Genomic DNA, 18,012 nt, shown 5'->3' on the forward strand with positions numbered 1-18,012 from the left:
GAGCTTTACCAGAATGGCCACTAACTCTGGACGTCTTTCCTGGGCCACTCTGCTCCCTCGTCAGGACTCAGCTTTCCCATCGGCTGTCGCCCTGCAAAAACATATCGAGATAAAACTTTAAAGACAGAGACAACCACACAAAGGTGTCTTATTCTCCTTAGACTCAGAGACAACGATCCGAGACACATCCGGGGGCAGAAAGGGCAGTTTGCCTGAGTGTGTGCATGAAAGCTATTGGGAATAACACGAGACCATGTCTTCTAAACGCTGAAATGACGGTGGGGTCTTAACACCATTATAGAGTATTGTTGGTAAAGGAACAGACCCACCCGTACAGTACCTTGAATCCACACCATTTCAAAGCCTCCTCCAGAATGTCCAAACCAGCCACTCAGAGGGAACACGTCTCCGGCCTTATGAGGCCTCAGGTTGACCTGTCAGCCGCAAATAAGCCCAAATAAGCCACCTGACTTTTCTCTCTGACATCACTGCCTTCTTAACTGAATTGATCCACAGTCTCCTGTTTACAGGAAGGCGCCAAAGCCAGTCCTGCGGTTCCGATGGCCTCTAAAACCCTCCCTCCGTGTCCTTTGGAGGGACTGCAGACACTTCCAGAACGAATCAATACCTATATCTAATATGCATTGCAAAACATTTTCCTCTCTAATTTGATCTCTTTTTTTTTTTTTTGGTCTTTTCTCAGAAACATTCTCTTCTCTCTTTTCATATCTGTTTTGAAGAGGTAAACTGATCTTTCAGAAACACGAGGATTTGCTAATTTCCAACATATACATTAAAAATTTCCCGTCCAAGGCAAAAAATACCGTGGGAGCAAAAATCAATGCACTTTTGAAAGTTCGTTGAGAAGAGAATATCAGTTTCATGTACTAATAAAAATGAATTCCACAGGGGATGCTGCCCAGATTTGGCTTCACGGGAATTGAAGGTTCTGACTTAAAAATGAGGGTCCCATTAGGTGTCACATGGGGACAGATTTGACAGCAGTGGTCCCAAATGGTAAGGGGGATCTCTTGAAATGCAGCTGAGGAGACAGCCCAGTCAGTAAAGTGTTGCTGCTACACACCGAGAGACTCCCAGAGTTGGTGCGGCAGAGGCGGAGGATCCCTCCATTCACTGTCCAGTCAACAGAGCTGAATCAGCAAGCCGCAAGTTCCAGTGAGAGAGACCGTGACTCTAAAGATAAAAGTGGACAGTTCCAAAGGGATGACATCGGAACTTGACCTCTGGCCTCCACATCCGTGCACAAGCATGGGTAAGCACACATGTATGTGTAACTACACATGTAGTGTACACACACACACACACACACACACACACACACTTTTGTGAACGTCCTGGTGTCCTGCTTTGCTGACGGAACAAGCTTGTGTGATGTCAGCTTTGGTGGCCGGAGACTAAGAAGAATCCCGTTCTCGGTGCTGGGGGCAGCTTTAAACCCCAGTATGGGTTGTTGATTGGCTTAGATTCTTGTGTGTCAGAATTTGTTTCAGAATTTTTAATGACACACACCCTGCCGTGAGATATGTCCTCTCAAAGCTTAAACCATTCTTCTCTCCATGTCGCTCCCCTCTTCCTAGGAATCTGGGTCTCAGATGATTCATTCATAATCTGGTTATTATGGTATTTATTTCAGAGAGAGATGAAGGGCCCTGGTTAATGTTTGTAGAACACGTAGCAAGTCCCCACCGTAAGACTGATCGGGAGTGAATATGACGTCCGTGTATTATGAGTAATCACAACGCAGAGGCAAAGGGGATGACTGAATTCCAAACCTTCCATTACTCTTTCTTCAGGGGCCGGGGAGGGGCATCTTAACAAGTAAGCCTGCTGACATTTTCTTTCCTGAAAGATAATCTTCGCCATTAGAATAGTCATTCGTGGAGGACAGTCTGTCCTCAGGCCGGTGCACTCCCTTTGTGACTAGGTGAGTTGTGCGAGTTACCGGGAGGGACCATTTGCATCACGGGACATGTGTGACTCTGGCAGAAGAGGATCCGTGCAGATCACATGTGTGTAGTTTTTCCCGGAAGAGACCCTCCCCACAACACACAGCCCGACCTCCCTACAAGCCCCGCTTTGAATTCCTATGGGTCCCAAGTACTGAATTTGCCAATGCTGCTCCCTAAAGGTTTGCAAGCCCACTGTAAGCGTGGGGGTCTATTCAGAAAGATAGCCATATCTTTGGTTGCTAGGAGATGGAGGGATCCTCTCAGAGAAAAATCAGTCCTGACAAAAAATTTTTTTCACATAAAGACCTTTTAAATATAAATACCTTTGACAGCGGCTATTATTATTCACTGAGTTCTTTCACATCTGAATACATGGCAGAGAAATGATGAAATTATTCATATACCGTTATACAGTAAAGTGTTAAAATAGAAGTCTTTTTCCTTTCTTTCTCCTCTCTCTCTCTCTCTCTCTCTCTCTCTCTCTCTCTCTCTCTCTCTCTCTCTCTCTCTCTCTCTCCCTCTCTCTCTCTGTCTGTCTCTGTCTCTCCCCTCTCCTCTCTTTCCTCTCCCCTCCCCCGTCTTTCTCTGCTAAAGAAAACGAAGAAAAATGCTTTTGTTTCTGTCAATTGAATTTCCCTGCTCTTCCCTTCAGAGTCCCAGGATGAGGGAAATGTCTGCGAACCTGAGGCCACGCACGGGTTTGGATTGCTGTGTGTTCCCTCAGTCCCGGGTGTCTGCTCTTGACGATCAGAACACTCCAGGAGAGAGCACGGCCACGTTCCCCCCGCTGGGTGGCTGGGAAGAGCGGGTGGGCTCTGTGCCCCTTGAAGGCGGCGGCCATCCATCTGACTGCGTTTCCATCATGCCTGCGATTTTCTCCCTACTGCGTTGACTGGAAGCGCAGCTGCCCCGGATGTGGGTCCTGTGTACTCAGCTTTTGAGAGGGGGGGGAAAACCAATCTCGCCAATTAAATGCGAGGTGAGTCGCACGCTCACTGAGTATAAACTGTGGAGAGCATCAATGAAGCATCAGTGGTCCCCGACTCCGTGGGCCCTCCCTGCCTTCGAGGAGCCGTCCCAGGGGCCACCTCCTTCGCATGAGAGACCGGACCCTGTGGCGCCTGAACTTAGAGACAGGGACCACTGAGGACACACACACCACACTGGCGTGAGAATGCCCACCCCGGAGCCCCGGTACTGTATAAAAATCTCTCCGGAATTTTTGCTCGCAGGGTGCCTCGGAGCCCGACGGAGACGTGCTTCCTTATCCAAATATTGACGCGGAGCCCTCCGTTGACTGAGTGTTTCCCTGGGAGAGCTTCGTGTGGTAATGCCCCTGCATCCCATTTCACACATTTGTTCTGACTCCTGGCACCAGGAAGCCCCTCATTGTTCCCGTCGTTGCTTACTGGGCCAGAGACATTTTTCCCTGTTAGTGACAGACAGAGTGGTTTCCTTTCTAGAGTTCTCATGGGAGTTTCTTGCCATGTGCTCGGCACACACCAAAAAAGGCCTCCTGTTGGCAGGTCTCCGCTTTCTGGTTCTTTCCCTGCTGCCTCTTCAAGACCATCTTAACAATGCCGCCCCTAATTGAGTGCTACGAGGGGGAAGGACCTGGGGCGGGGGCGAAGTCTTGCAACGTTCCGGCCCGTTCTAACTGGCGTCCTTACACCTGCTGCAGAAACGCCTTGAGGATGCACGTGGGGAATCCCGAACCGCTTTTGATGTGCACCAGCCAGGCTGTGGGGCTTTTCTGAGCACTTAGTCTTCCGGGTACTGCATGCACATACCTCAGACGCCCCCTCCCCACCCCAGCAATTCTCTGATTGTACAGCTGACCGTTTTTACAGCACTCCTTCTGCCTGGGTCTGGAAGCATTTGGCTTTGCAGGGCTGGTTATCATGCTTTCTGTGTTGGAACAGACCTATTTCACTGAATCCTACACTCGAGTAGGAGGCAGATAAGAATTGCGACGGGAACGCTGCGCCTCGCCGTGTGCGGTAGATGTTATAAAACTGTGCGAATCCAGACGGGTCCCTGGCCTCTTCTGTGGAACACCTATGGAGTCTCACGCTTTCCAGATGGACCCGGGTATTGCTTGATGCTAATCAACTGCGGAAGGATCAGCTGGAAAGACTGCAGGGCGGCAGAAAGGACAAAGGAAGAGGCTTCAACAACAGCTTTCATTTAGGCCCCCGCTTTTTAATGTGCTCTGGTGTTTTGCCTGCATGTATGTCTATGTGCTACATTTTTCCAGTACCCAGAGGCCAGAAAAACAGGTGTTGAATTCCGTGGACTGGAGTTACAGACATATGTGAGCTACCATGTAGGCCCTAGGAATTGAACTGTGTCCTCTGGAAGAGCAGCCAACGCTCTTGACTGCTGAGCCAGTTTTCTAGGCTGTGTGCGTGTGTGGTGTGGTGGGTGTGGTGTGTGTGTGTGTGTTCATGTATGTTCTGGCACATGTGTGTGTGGGGGGGTGCAAGCTTGTGGTGGTCAGACCATAACTTGAGGTATCACTCTTCAGGCATCATCACTTTTTTTTGAGATGGGGATCCATCACTGACCCGGCGCTCACCAGGTAAAGCAGGCGGGCCAGCTAGCAAGCCAGGGGGCTCCACTTTTTCTGCTTCTCCAGTGCTATGATTACAAGCACATGTCAACATCCTTTTCCTTTTCTCTTTTGGTGTGGGTTCTGTGTGACAAACTCAGGTCCTCAGGCGTGGCAAGGATGTTACTAACTAGGCTTACTCCCCAGTCCCCGTCTTCTCTCCTTGACATTTTCCCTCAAAAAACGCTAGTTACTTTTAAATTCCAGTTTCCTCACAGAAACTCTCTGGGAGTGAAGGTTTAAACTACCACGATTCTGGGCAGGTTGGACTTATTTATCCCGTGGGCTGTGAATGATTAATCCTTGGAGGACCACAGTGGTTAATACGGACATGAGAGTCAGTGAACCCCAGATAAGTAGGCCTGACCTTAGCATCCAGCCCACCTTCCTAGCCCAGGGAATGGGGTGTCTGGGACTTCAGGGATATGTCAGGCTAGGAGCACAGGGACACTGGGGGAGGGCCAAGGGAAGACTTAGTGTTTCCTAGTGACAGCAGTAGCCCTGGAGCCTCCTTCACTGTCCCCTCCCCCATTTCTCCACCCCAGACCCAAACAATGCATCTCTCTCCTGGCAGTGGTATAGCCGCCTCATCCTGCCAGAGTGCAAGTGTCCATGCCACTGTCTTTCCCGTCTGGTGCGTTCCTTTGCAAGACACACTCCAGGTACGATTGGCTTCTGGTTCACTTCCTGTGACTCAGTTACATATGGATGCAAAAATTATAATAATGACGCTTGTCTCCAGATAATGAGGTATGAGCTCGTATTTCTCATAGAGGAGATGTTATACAAATGCACTGTATCATTACTGCTAAAACAAAAAAAAATCCATGACTGGAGAAATTAAATTTCCTGGAATGTTTTCTATCTCACAGGAATGTTAGTAATCCTCTGTATTTACTGCTAAACGAGGTGGACTACAAGAAAGAGGATGTTTAAAAGGCAGGGGGAGTTCAGTGGGAACAATTAACAAATGGGAAGATTGCAAGCCCTGCTGGCTGCGGGGAGGAGACTCGGTAAACATGCAACAGGAAACCATGTTTGATTTCTGCAGGGAAGGTTTAACGAACAACAGATTCAAGCAGGGCCTTCAAAGAAGTTTCTGCACTTGTTTACCCTCTGAAACGCAGCCTAAGAGGACATTATGCCTCGATTTAACGGTGGTGTCACGGGACAGCTTACCCAGTTCTGCGGTGAGCTCTCTGACCTGGGCGTACAGAACACGAAAGGATTTGTTAAAAAGCTGGGAAGGAAAATGCAAGTCTTTAGGGGTGGGACTTAAGACTGACGCATCTTTAATAATTTCTCAAGCTTGGTTCCCTTCATTGTTTCACGAGTTTTCCAAACAGCATCAAATTGAGGCAAATTTCCACTAATTCATTCCATGAACTTTGCCAACGCACTGGGAATGTCAATTTTCTATACTTGTTTCTACCTCCAATTTTACCACAAGGCATCAATCTCTGGCCTGGTGAAGAACTGGCATTTGGGAAATTCGTTGTCTTTCCAGAGGTAGGAGTACACATTCACCAATGTTCCTCCCTGTGTCGTCTGGGCTATCAGCCTAAGAAGATCCCCTACCCAGCCTGGCCCTTCTTCACCAGAATCGAGTGCAACCTGTGATCTTCACCTGGGTGATGGCTATCATTACCCACAGTGCTTCAGCCTATGACTTAGTCTTCTGACTTCTGAAGAGATGGTGGGGAGGGGAACAGAGTGAAGAGAGAGAGGAGTGTGCTCAGACAGCCAGGCCTGCCGGCCTCTGGAAAGCATCCGTGTTTCCAGGCCAGGACACAGCCCTCTCAGAGCCACACTGGCCTCTCTCTGGCCATTTTCAACAGAGGTGCTGCTTGCTGTCTGTGAATGGCTTGCTTGGACCTGGTGCCAATGGTTCTGCTTATGGATCCAGGTCCCTCCTCCAGCAAAGAAGAGGTTCACTCGCTCCCTCGGCGGCGGCTGTTTATTCATTCAATACCCCAAGTCTAGAGGGAAGTTCCAAGGCATGTGCACACAGCTAAGACTTGCCCCCGACTTAGCCAAGAATTACCACTTTGCAGAGTCTGCCACAGACCCCACTTCCCAGTGATAAACTGATAGCGGTTTGAATCCTTCCCACACATGCTCTGTGCTCTCTCTGTATACGTGCGTTTGTGTGCAATGTGTGTGTGCGAAAAGTGCGTGCATGTGACATGCGTATGTGTGAAATGTATGTGAGATGTGTGTGCACAAAATGTGTGTGCTCAAAGTGTGTGTGAAATGTGTATGTGAAATGTGTGTGCAAAATCTGTGTGTGAAATGTGTGTGCTCAGAATCCTGTGTCACAGAACTCACAGAAACAATGTGTGCAGCCTTCCTTTTATACTCCATTACAGCCTAGAAGCAGTGCTGCTGGATCAAAGGTGTACAGGTACTCCCCACCACATACACACTTTATGTGTTATTATTTAGTTTCTCTTTATGGGGGAGCCATTGCTTTCAATACCCCTTAGGTATATCCACATTCCTGCCTTCCTATCTTCTCATTGGCTGGCAGGATAATTGTGAAACCGTTGTCTTAGTTTGTATCATGGAATATTGCTTGAAGATGTGATATATTATTTTATGCTGTGGAATATCTGCTTAATGAGGCAAAGATGTGTTGCATTCTTTTATGTTGCATTTGTTTAACTCTGTGAAGCTGTGTTACTTTGACCGCCTAAAACACCTGATTGGTCTAATAAAGAGTTGAATGGCCAATAGCTAGGCAGGAGAAAAGATAGGTGGGGCTGACAAGCAGAATAGATAGGAGGAGAAATCTAGGAAGAGAGGATTAAAGAGCAAGAGCAGGAGGGGGGGGCAGACACCCAGCCACCCAGCTAGACACGGAATAAGAAGGAAAGAAAAAGATATACAGAACTAGAGGAAGGTAAAAGCCCAGAGGCAAAGGGTAGACGGGGTAATTTAAGAAAAGCTGACTAGAAATAAGCCAAGGTAAGGCCAGGAATTCGTAAGAAAGAATAAGTCTCCGTGTGATTATTTGGGAGCTGGGTGGTAGGCCTCCAGAGAGCAATGAGTAAAAACAGCCAACATCAAGTTTGCATCTCTCCAGGCCCAGTGGATAGTCCTTGATTTATTGCTTCTTCTTTCAAATCGTTTGCCATCTACTCTCCCCCTGCCACAGACGGTATTTAGACTTATGGCATTAATTTGCAAGAATTCTTTACATATTCTACATAATTGTCTTTGCTGTATACATTGAAAATGTCTTCTCCCAGGCTGCTCCTACAATTAAATGTGCAAAAACCAGGGGTTGGGGAGATGGTTTATAGGTAAAGTGTTTGTTGCATATGGGTGGGGACTTGGTTTCAGGTCTCCAAAGTCCACATAAAAAGGCTGGGCACAGCAGTACACTCCAAGAGCCCTGGGAGAACAAAGACAGGAGGGGCCCTAGGGTTTGCCAGTCAACCATTCTATCAGAACTGGTGAGCTCCGGATCCAGTGAGAGACTCTGTCTCAAAAAAAAAAAAAAAAAGATGCAGGTCAATATAGGAAGACATCCAATGTCAACCTCTGACCTCCATGAACACACACATCCACGCAGATACAACACACGCAAGCACCGCACACACACACACATCACACACATACACAGAGAGATGGACAGGCACCAGTGCACGGGGCACTGTCACAACAGCACCCTGGGTAACTTGCTAGCATGGTTTGAAGCAGTTCTAGAGTTTCCCTTCCTCAGGACGGGACTTATGCTTTTCTGAAACATTATATATTGTATATTCTTTTACACATTTCAAAGAGGCTAATAGACACTAATGTTCATGTTTTGGTACCCTAGCGCAGTAACAAATATTGCTAAAATCAATTTATGCAATGAAAAGCAGATCCTGGGTCTGCTGAACCTGAGTCTGGAATCAGAAAGCTGGGGGGGAAGGGGGATGTCCGCCAGCAATGGCCGGACTCATAAACCAGTCCACAAGCGGTTGACTCGCACGTCCTATGCCCACGGTGCCCTGGGAGCATCGTGAGAGATAAATGCATGCCCCTGCACACATGTGTATATTTGTATATGTCCGGGGAGTATCTCTATTTTAATCTAGCCGTCTAATTGATGAATTAAATGCCGAGGAAGCTGTTTTTATGGCACCAGCACTCGGTGTGCATCATGGAAAAGTCATTTACTTACTTCTTAATTCTTCACTCATTTCCACTAAAATAAACACAGAACAGACTCAGAAAGCCGATGCTGAGGACAGGCTCAGTGAATCTGTGCGCCTGTGACTGGAAGCCTAAAATATTATTTTGAATTAACCTATTAACTCATTTGAGATAATTCTGTCCAGATTTTACTCTGTATTTGTCCAACTGATTTATTGTCTGTTTTTCTTTCTCTCAAATGGGACTCATTATGTTTCCCTAAAGCAGTGTTTTCCATGTTTTCTTTTACTACTTTTATTTCTCAGAGTTACTTTATCTCCTAATTATTGAGTTAGGAATCATGTAGACCTAATCATGAAACCCAGATTTACAGTGTGCCCGCTCCAGTGGACAAGTTTGTAGGGATGCATGCCTGGGCATCAGACGGCCTTTTAAAGGGATGTTGGCTACACTTTGAGCAGTATTGCATCCATTTAACTATTTCTGTAAGATTCTGGAGATTTATGACCTGAAATTGGATTTCTCCATACAACTGGAAATGCAGCAACAGTAGGCGTCCACCAAGCAATGTGCCCCATCTCATAGGCAGCCTGCAGCAGCAGCAGAACCTCGTTGTGAAGTAGCAAGAGAGAAAGGGGGCCCGGGCTTGGGCTCCCAACTTGGACAGCCTGGGGTTGGGATTGTAAGATGCCTCAGTATCCCCGCTACGATCCTGGCACAGCCATTTAGTCAATCTCACATGAAAGCTAGACCATCTAGAGTTACGAGGTTGCAATGATTAACCTCACTGGCTAAAGCAATGAATGCCCAGTGGGTTCCCAGTGTGGTTGGTCTTTGGTCCTCCTTCCCTGTAACGGTTCCTACCTGACTTCTAAGCACAAACTGCAAAGTGTCCTAAGGAGGGGAGCTTATTACGATCCAGTTGTCAATGAGGAGGGAGAAAGAGAAAGAGAGAGAACACACAGAGAGAGAAACAGGAAGGAACAGGAGAGAGAGAGAGAGAGAGAGAGAGAGAGAGAGAGAGAGAGAGAGAGATGAAAGAGAGGAGATCTGGGGGGAAGAAGAGAAGATGAAAAAAAGGAGGCTGAGGGAGGGAAAGAGAGAGAGGAGGGGGACGGGAGGAGGGAGCCTGCCAACCTGAGCTCCTGGAGGATTAACTGCTTGTCTTGAACAGGTGGCCCCAGTAACTAATTGCTGCTAGCTTCACAGAGTGACTGAAGAGCTCCTCAACGGGAAAACTAGTTCCCTCTGCAGCCTGCTTGAAGTCGTCCTCACTGATGTCAGCTCCAATCTCTGGTTCCCTTACAGACTCTTTTAAAGGCTCTTTTTCAAAGGGTTAATTTGAGGAGAGTAACATCTGCAAGGCTCCTTCCCCGGGCATGCCAAGCTGAGCTGTGATGAATGGCTTCTCCTACAAAGGGGCAAAGTTGCTTGGCTCTACAGAGGATCTTCGGTACTGGGGAGACTCCACCGTGCCCACAGCAGACAGTGTGGGAGTCCAGGAATCAGTCTTCCCAAACGGCTGGTGTCCTATGTTCAATGTCTTCTCATACTCCCCTCAAACGCCTCCACCCACGGAGGCCTCACCTGAAACGCTGCAGCTCATGTATCTCGTGCATACATCATATCATCTGGGTGTGTGACTTCTGGGTGGGACACTGTCCTCTCTGATGATGACGACTTTGCATCTCTCATTGTTATTCCATTGGAGAAGGAAAGAGAGAATTTTCTAGACTAGAAGATGAACTGAGTTCTTTTCCGTATTAAATTATTTATATGATACAACACAAAGTCAGAACCCTTGAGGATTCCAGAAATAAGAACTATCATATTTCAGCACAATACTTAACTGTATTTGCCATTTTTACCCTAAATTTAAGTCATTTCTTTCATGGATGATCAATTATATAGAACAGAACCTTTTAAGTCTTATAGCTCCTGATCTTGCTAAAAGCACACTAAAATATTAGGTTGCCTTCCTTTTAATTTTAGATTTATTTATTTTATGTATATGAGTGTTTTGCTCACATGTATGTCTGAAGGTGGGGTCTAAATGGGTTCATAGACCCAAGATAAATGGTAAATAGGTATTTATTAGGGAAACACTTACATAGAGTAAATAACCTCCACGGCCTTCCTGCTCCAGAAGATGCAGTCTCTGCCCTTCCCATGCTCCCTACGACCCAAGAGAGCATGAGCCAGCCCCTCCTCTACCCTATAATGGGTCACGTCTGCACCTGAAATCACGCCCAAAGGGTGTGACCACCACTCCACGTTCACTGGCAAGGCAAGATGCCACTACCTATGTCTGTGTAACATGTGTGTCCTGGAACTGGAGTCAAGGGTGTCTTGCGGTGCTGGGAGTCAAACTCAGAGCCTCTGCAAGAGCAAGCGTTCTTAACCACTGAGCCACCCCTCCAGCCTCCTTTTAGCTTTTAATTAATCTACCAACGGACTGATGCAACACTGAATACTTATTCTCTCTCCAAACATATTACTAACATGAACTTTATATCCCAACAGCATTCTGATGAAACTCTGATATCCCTACATTTTATAGGGACAAGTAAAAGACATTTTCCTAGTACAATAAATATGAACAAATTTTAAGGAGACTTAAAAAATCTACATTCAGGTTCAGTGGATAAAGGTGCTTGCCACTAAGCCTGACAATCTAAAGCTCGGGCCTCTGAGACCCCATGTAGTAGAAAAGGTGAGCTGATCCCTGACCTCCATTTATGCCATGACAGGTGCAGCCCGCACATATGAACACATGCGAAATAAATAAACACAGATGTAATTTTTTAAATGTCTTTTCAGACTCTAAGTCCATTGTGTTTATGATGGCTCCTAAAATCTGCAAGACATTGCACTCACTCTACATCTCTAGAGGTAGATAACATTCAGTATCTTCTAGTGGCTTTGGGTTTTTGTTGTTGTTGTTTTTATTCTGTGGGTAATAGTTCTGAGAAACAGAATAGCCACAGATAACTACAGCTTCTGGCATCCGGGGACTCTATAGAATATCCACAAAGGAAACCAGAGCTTTGAAAGAATGCTGGATGCTGGAATGATGTCAACTGCAGATCTCCATTGTGTTTAGTATGTGAGCTCACAGATTATCCAGTTAGCATTAAGCAAATACACTTGGCTTTACATCACCTTATCTGGAGTTGTTGTTTCCTCTAAAATATATATTTTTTAAATGACAGTATGAACATCCAGAGTTTTAGACATAGTTGCAAGAACCATTCTCTTAGTTAAACCACTTTGGCTCTCCAGATTAATACACAACTGAGGTCTGTGCTACAACCTTATTTCCAGGGCCTGGCAAACACCACTGACAACACGAGTTCTATTTTAGGAAGTCCATTACAAGTGAAGCATGAGAGAAGAGCCCAAAAATGAGCCATACGGGAGGCCCATGTGTTCCAGAGAAATCCATCATCTACCTCTTGAGGCCATCAGTCATGGCATCAAAAGATGAAAGCCTCATTTGCCAATCAAATCCCCTCCGCAGGAAAACATCTTAGCTGCCAGGGGGGAGCCAGTGTGTGAACGTTCAGATGTGCGCCAGATCATGCTCCTGAGAAGTGTGAGCTACTTGTTCTTCAGAGAAACCCTAAAGGGGTAATGACCGAAATAATAGCAGCTTGAATTCTTCTAGAAGATCAGCACACAAGAGCCTCCCCCCCCTCAAGGGTTATTTTCTTACACTCAGCTGATGACTTGCTGCTGGCCCAACACTTTTTTCCTGACGTCTAAGTGGCCTTAATTGTCAAATTGATTTCATTTGCCCTTCGTGTGGCATTGGGATTGAATAGCCGCCTAGGATTTAGCCACCTCTGACCGAAGAACAGTGACCCTGTCAGGGGAGGACCCTTAATCACATCTGTAAGGAAGTGGTGAGGAACAAGAGAACAAAACGGAGAACACTCAAGGAGGGCGCTGGTCATCCTCAAACATTTGAGAAACTGTCAAGTGAGACGGACATTTATACGTGTTTTGTTAACGTTTTGTTAAACCAATAGGTGACGGCATTCGAAAGGAAAACTGAATAGTCACGGTAGGCCAGAAACATGCCTGACTATCTGGTGAAGAATTACAGTGGAGGCTGGGTGTTTGTAGAATAGTAACCCAAGAGCATCCCAGCCTGGGAGATGCTGAATACTGTGGGTAACTGTGGAGCCCCTGCATTCCAGGAACCTTGGGGATCATTTACTGTTTGTTTCTTTGGGAAAAGTTTTCACTGTGTCACCTAGGATGGCCTTATATTCATGGCAACAGTCCTGCCTTAGCTCCCAAGTGCTGGGATGACAGACTTGAACCACCATGCCTGGCTCAACTTCCAGAGTCTTTGATTCAGGAGTCTTTGACACCTGATACTATCTCCCAGCACACCCTTATCTGAGAGTCTAGCTGGTATAGTGCCGTTTCGTCTGTTAGCTATCATGCTGCAGGCCTTTGGGCCCTGTGAGCCATGTATCCATAAGCAAACTGCTTATCCTTCAGGTCTACACTTTCCTACCTACCTCCAGTGGTGGTTGTAAAGAATAGATTAGATAATTTACATAAGAATTAAGCACAACTCCCTGATACACAGAACACGTAGTAATTACCAAATAATAGTCACTGTTATTAGCCATTATTACTGAGTGCCGGCTCCAAAATCACGGTCTCCACAAGCACCCCAACCCCCTGCCAAATCAGACCCAGGTGTGGTCGGCTCCACACAGCAGTTTCTCTTACTCTCTGCTGCGCAGTTACTTCCAGCTGTTCCAAACTTGCTTAGGGACATTTAGATCAAATGGTAGAGCCGCAATAGAGTTGTGAAAATTGGAATCCTAGGATGGCAGAGGTGTATGGAAGTTAGAGTCACCAGGTTTGACTGGAGATCTCAAATGTCCTCTCACTTGGGAACACGAAGGAGCCAGATCTTCGGGTTGTGCGGTCCTCAGCTGTACGGATGTTTATAGGGAGAGTCAGAAAGTGACACAAACGCTGGGTCGTTCCTATCCCTTATAAAAGGAACAACAAATCGAACTGAGGACACTTGACTGAACTATTGACCCAGACGCTTCAAACTGTCAAGGGCTGGACAGACGAGGGAACTGAGTCATGGCAATATTATAATTTAGAACGGAGCAGGAGAACGAACTTGTCGAGTTGTGGGACTGAAAACAAGAGTTGGTCGAAAACCCGGTGAGTTCCAACAGGCTCTCTCTGGCTCAGCTGATGGTACTGTGTGATTGTGAGTTTCCTCTGCTTGGCCCCCGCCCGAGGTTATACAAGAAGCCAATGGAGAGGAAGTTGGTGGGAAAGTTAGGGAACTCACATGAGTGATCTTTGGGAAGTTTTTGTTCTTTAGATTAAAAAAATTAAAATGTAAACACAAAAAGTTTCAGTTCAATCGGGCTCTTTTCTAAGAATGTGGTACTCTACCACTGAGACACTTCCCTGGCCCTCTTTTTCCTTTAGATCTTGAAACAAGGTCTCACTGGTGTGTGCAGGCTGGCCTTGAACTCACCCTGTAGCCCAGGCTGGCCCTGAGCTTGCCATCACACCACCTCAACCTTCTAAGTTACTGGAATTACAAAGCCTGTCCATACATACAGGGCAGCCAATGGGAATGCTTAAAAAGTAATATTATCCCAAGTACTAACTACCGTGCACAGCTGCACCATGCAGATACATGCACACCACTGAAACGGAGAGACAGAGATATTTTTAAATTATAGAATCAAGGTCTATGGACTGAATAATATTTCCTCAAAGTTCAAATGCTGTAGCCCTAAGTCCACGGTGCCTGTGTTTGAAGGCAGTGTTTGCAGGACATCAGGTCAAAGGAGAGCATAGGCTAGAGCAACGCTGACACCCAGTAGGACGCTGACACCCAGTAGGATTGACATGCTCACAAGACACAACTGATCCATCACTCCCGCTCCTGCCTTCCCCCATCTCTCTCCGCAGTCCATGCGGGAAAGTGATGGGCAGCCGGCCATCTGTAAGCCACAAAGGAGGAGAGGCCTCCCCAGAGCTGGCTGGTGTTACCCGCTTGTCCTTCTACAGTAAAGGGGGCATACTATGACGACGCCACCTTTGGTCTGCAGGGTTCTGTAAGGACAAACTGCTGTGAGCTGACGTGCCCATCTTCTAGTTTTCCAATGCCAGCGGATGTACAGTCTTCCAGCTTCCTGCTGCCGTTGTGTCTGGGTTGCAGACGTGCAGCATGGTCCACGTTTTCTCTGCTTCACTTCTGCAGCCAGTGCGGCTCAGGTTGCACTGGGCTGAATTAAGGGATCCATAGAGTTATTTCTCCCAGAGGGACTAGTGAGCATCCCATCTCTCGCTTCTCCTGTCCCTCCATCTTTGATGTGGGTGGGCCATCCCTCAAGATGATCTGTGATCATCTCTTTTGCCTCCACAGGTTTGAAGGTCCTGCCCTCATCAGGACTGGGGGCGGGGGGCTCAGTGTGCATCCTGGTGATACAACATGAGCTCTTGCTACAAGGAACGCACTGTTAACCCCATGCGCAAAGCCCCAGCTATCGTGTGCTAAAATACAAGTTCCAAAGTTCCAGGGACAGAGCCTGCCGATCTTGGCGGGGGGTGCTACCTTCACAGCACACGCTGACACAAAAATGCTCATAGGGACTCAGACTCCCAAGACCATTACACAGACATGCAGCCATCGCAGCCAAATCAAGGTGAAGGGAAAGTGACGCATGACTTGAGCAAAGCCATGCTGCTGCTGTGCGTCCAAACATGTTCCAAACCGGCCAAGGAGACAGAGGAAAGACGGTGGAGGACACAGCACTGGTTACTTGAAAGCCACGGTATAGACTGAACTTCTGGTGAGATGAGGCGTGGAGGGAGCAGGAGGGAGCAGTCCCTGTCCCTTCCCTTCCCAGACTTCTCATGTGAGGACACAACGCCCCCAACTGTAGGTGCAGGGTGGAGACAGTGGCCACGATGACAATGCAGGGTCACACAAGTAATGAAAGACCAGCTTGCGAATCAGTTTGAACCCGTCTCCTCATCCAAGACTGGACCCTGCACCAGAAGAAGAAGGAACCCTAGACAGTGTAGACACTCACATGCCAGTAATGTTCCAGGAATCAGATAATTAGAAAAACAGAATGAAGGGAAAATTGCATTCCCAAGATCAGCACCAATCATGAAATAACTGAGTGGCTACTAATGAGCTGGAAAGAAAAACCATGAAGGCTGGAAAATTCTGTCAAAGGAGGGATGCGTGCCGACTTAGGGTGGGATGTTGCCTTTTGTAGATATGGAGACCAAGGAAGAGAGTGCTATACGCTATAGAAACTGTTCACAGCCGAGCTGGAGAAATGGCTTAGGGGTTAAGCGCACACATCGCTCTTGCAGAGGATCTGAGTTTGGTTCCCAGCACTCACGTCAAGCAGTTCACAACCATCTATAACTCAAGTTCTTGGAGATCTGATACCGCTGGCTTCCTTGAGCAACTGTACTCTCCCACACACTCATTTAAAAAAATAAATCCTCTTAAAAGCATACAAGGTGATAGTGAGGGGAGCCACAGAAGCTCACAGACGGATCGGAACACATGTCTCCATGCATGACTGGACAATTGCCCTGTACAGTGTTTTCCTTGATCACCACCAGACCTTCTCAGGTCTCTGTTATGATGTTCCCATGAAGTGCCCGCCACAGGCTTGTGTTCTGGACACTCGGACCCCAGCTTGCTTTATGATCCAAGGTTGGGGGTACTTCCGGAAGCAGGACTTGTTTAGCTAGCAAAAGCGGGTCACTAGAGACAGGCCTTGGAGGGTTACACTCACCTGTTTCCAACTGGCATGCTCTACTAATTGGCTCTTGGTAGTATGAGGGGCCTTCACCAAGTGTTTCTGCATCCATGAAGCCTGTCATGCCTTCTCTGCCATGATGAACTGTTCCCTGTGAAACAGTGAGCCAAAATCACACTCGCCTTCCTGAGACTGTCTCTGAAATCACACCCTGTTGGGGAAGTCCTTTGTCAATAAAGCACTGTTGAGCCAATAGGAATCTAGATAGGAGGGACTAGGAGTCCAGGAGGATTCTGGGAAGGAGAAACACAGGAGAATCAACATGTAACACCATGGGGTAGGAGCCCGGAACTATTCTCCGGTAAGAGACATACTTAGATTAACAATTATGGGGTAATTACTTAAGTCAGAGCTAGCCAGTAAGAAACAAGCAAGGCCAACAGCTTCATAATTAATATGTGTTTATTTGGGACTGATGCGGCTCTAGAACCAGGCTGGCGGGAAGGCTTCTCTCAAAGAAAAAGCTTCTCTTTACAACACCCGTCTTCCTGAGACTGTCTCTGAAATCACGCCCATCTTCCTGAGACTGTTTCGCCAGCTGTTTTGGTCACAGCATTACAAGAGTGGCTAGTAGAGCCGCCTCCAGCACTTGGGTACCAGAAGTTCTTAACCCTCTCAATTTGAATATAGACTTTAAATCTTACTTCACAGTGCTTATTCCAATTCTGTTGTCTTCCTGACACTGAGACCGCAGTGGCCTGAGTTACTTGATGTGGAACAGCTAGTAACAGATTCGGAATCTCCCCCCCCCCACGCTGCAGCTCCAAGCTCACTCAGGAGGAGTGTTACGGTGGCATAGTGTGTGCAGGCTCAATTTGCCTCAGTTCTTTTTTTCATGTTTTAAAACGTTCCTCACACGCACCGCATTATCATCAAGTCTCGGTCTCATGAATATTTAAATCCATCTCACCCAACTTCCTTAAAATTTTTCTAATATCTATAAAAAGAATCTCTAACTTCCTTTATGGAATGGAATTTTCTGTAACACTGTATTGTTTTTTTTTATGAGTTCTCTGAGAATCCTGTACAGTGTTTTTTTTTAAATCATATTCACCCTCTCAACTCTTGCCAGACTTAGACCCCTTCCCCATCCACTCAATTTCATGCCACCCCCTATTTTTTAAAAAATCCATCAAGACCAATTTGTGTTGCCCATTTATTCTTGTGCCGATTTCTTCTGGAGCATTGTGGAAGTACCAAGGGCCGCCCGCTTAGAGAGAGTTAGTTGCCCATGGCTCCTCAGCTAGCGGTGAGAGTGTGCGCCCACCGACCCTCTTCATGCTGGCTTTTTCTATTACTGAAACTTAAGTATTGTTCCTAGCAATTTTCTATCAGAATTAGTACTCATATTTCACATATTTTGTTGTTCTTACACAAGTATGACACACACACACAATCACATATACGTTGAGATAGCAAAACTATCATGGAAATGTTC

General features: G+C 46.8%; 1 long non-coding RNA gene across 1 annotated transcript; it reads left to right on the plus strand.

Moving 5' to 3' along the window:
- Positions 1 to 2,861: 2,861 nt before the first annotated feature.
- On the plus strand, positions 2,862 to 11,540 carry LOC121135146. Its single transcript, XR_005872338.1, has 2 exons — positions 2,862 to 7,483; positions 9,902 to 11,540. It is a non-coding gene; the product is annotated as an uncharacterized LOC121135146 (long non-coding RNA).
- Positions 11,541 to 18,012: the final 6,472 nt, after the last annotated feature.

This window comes from Mesocricetus auratus, unplaced genomic scaffold, assembly GCF_017639785.1.
Source record: "Mesocricetus auratus isolate SY011 unplaced genomic scaffold, BCM_Maur_2.0 Super-Scaffold_100031, whole genome shotgun sequence".
NCBI lineage: Eukaryota > Metazoa > Chordata > Mammalia > Rodentia > Cricetidae > Mesocricetus > Mesocricetus auratus.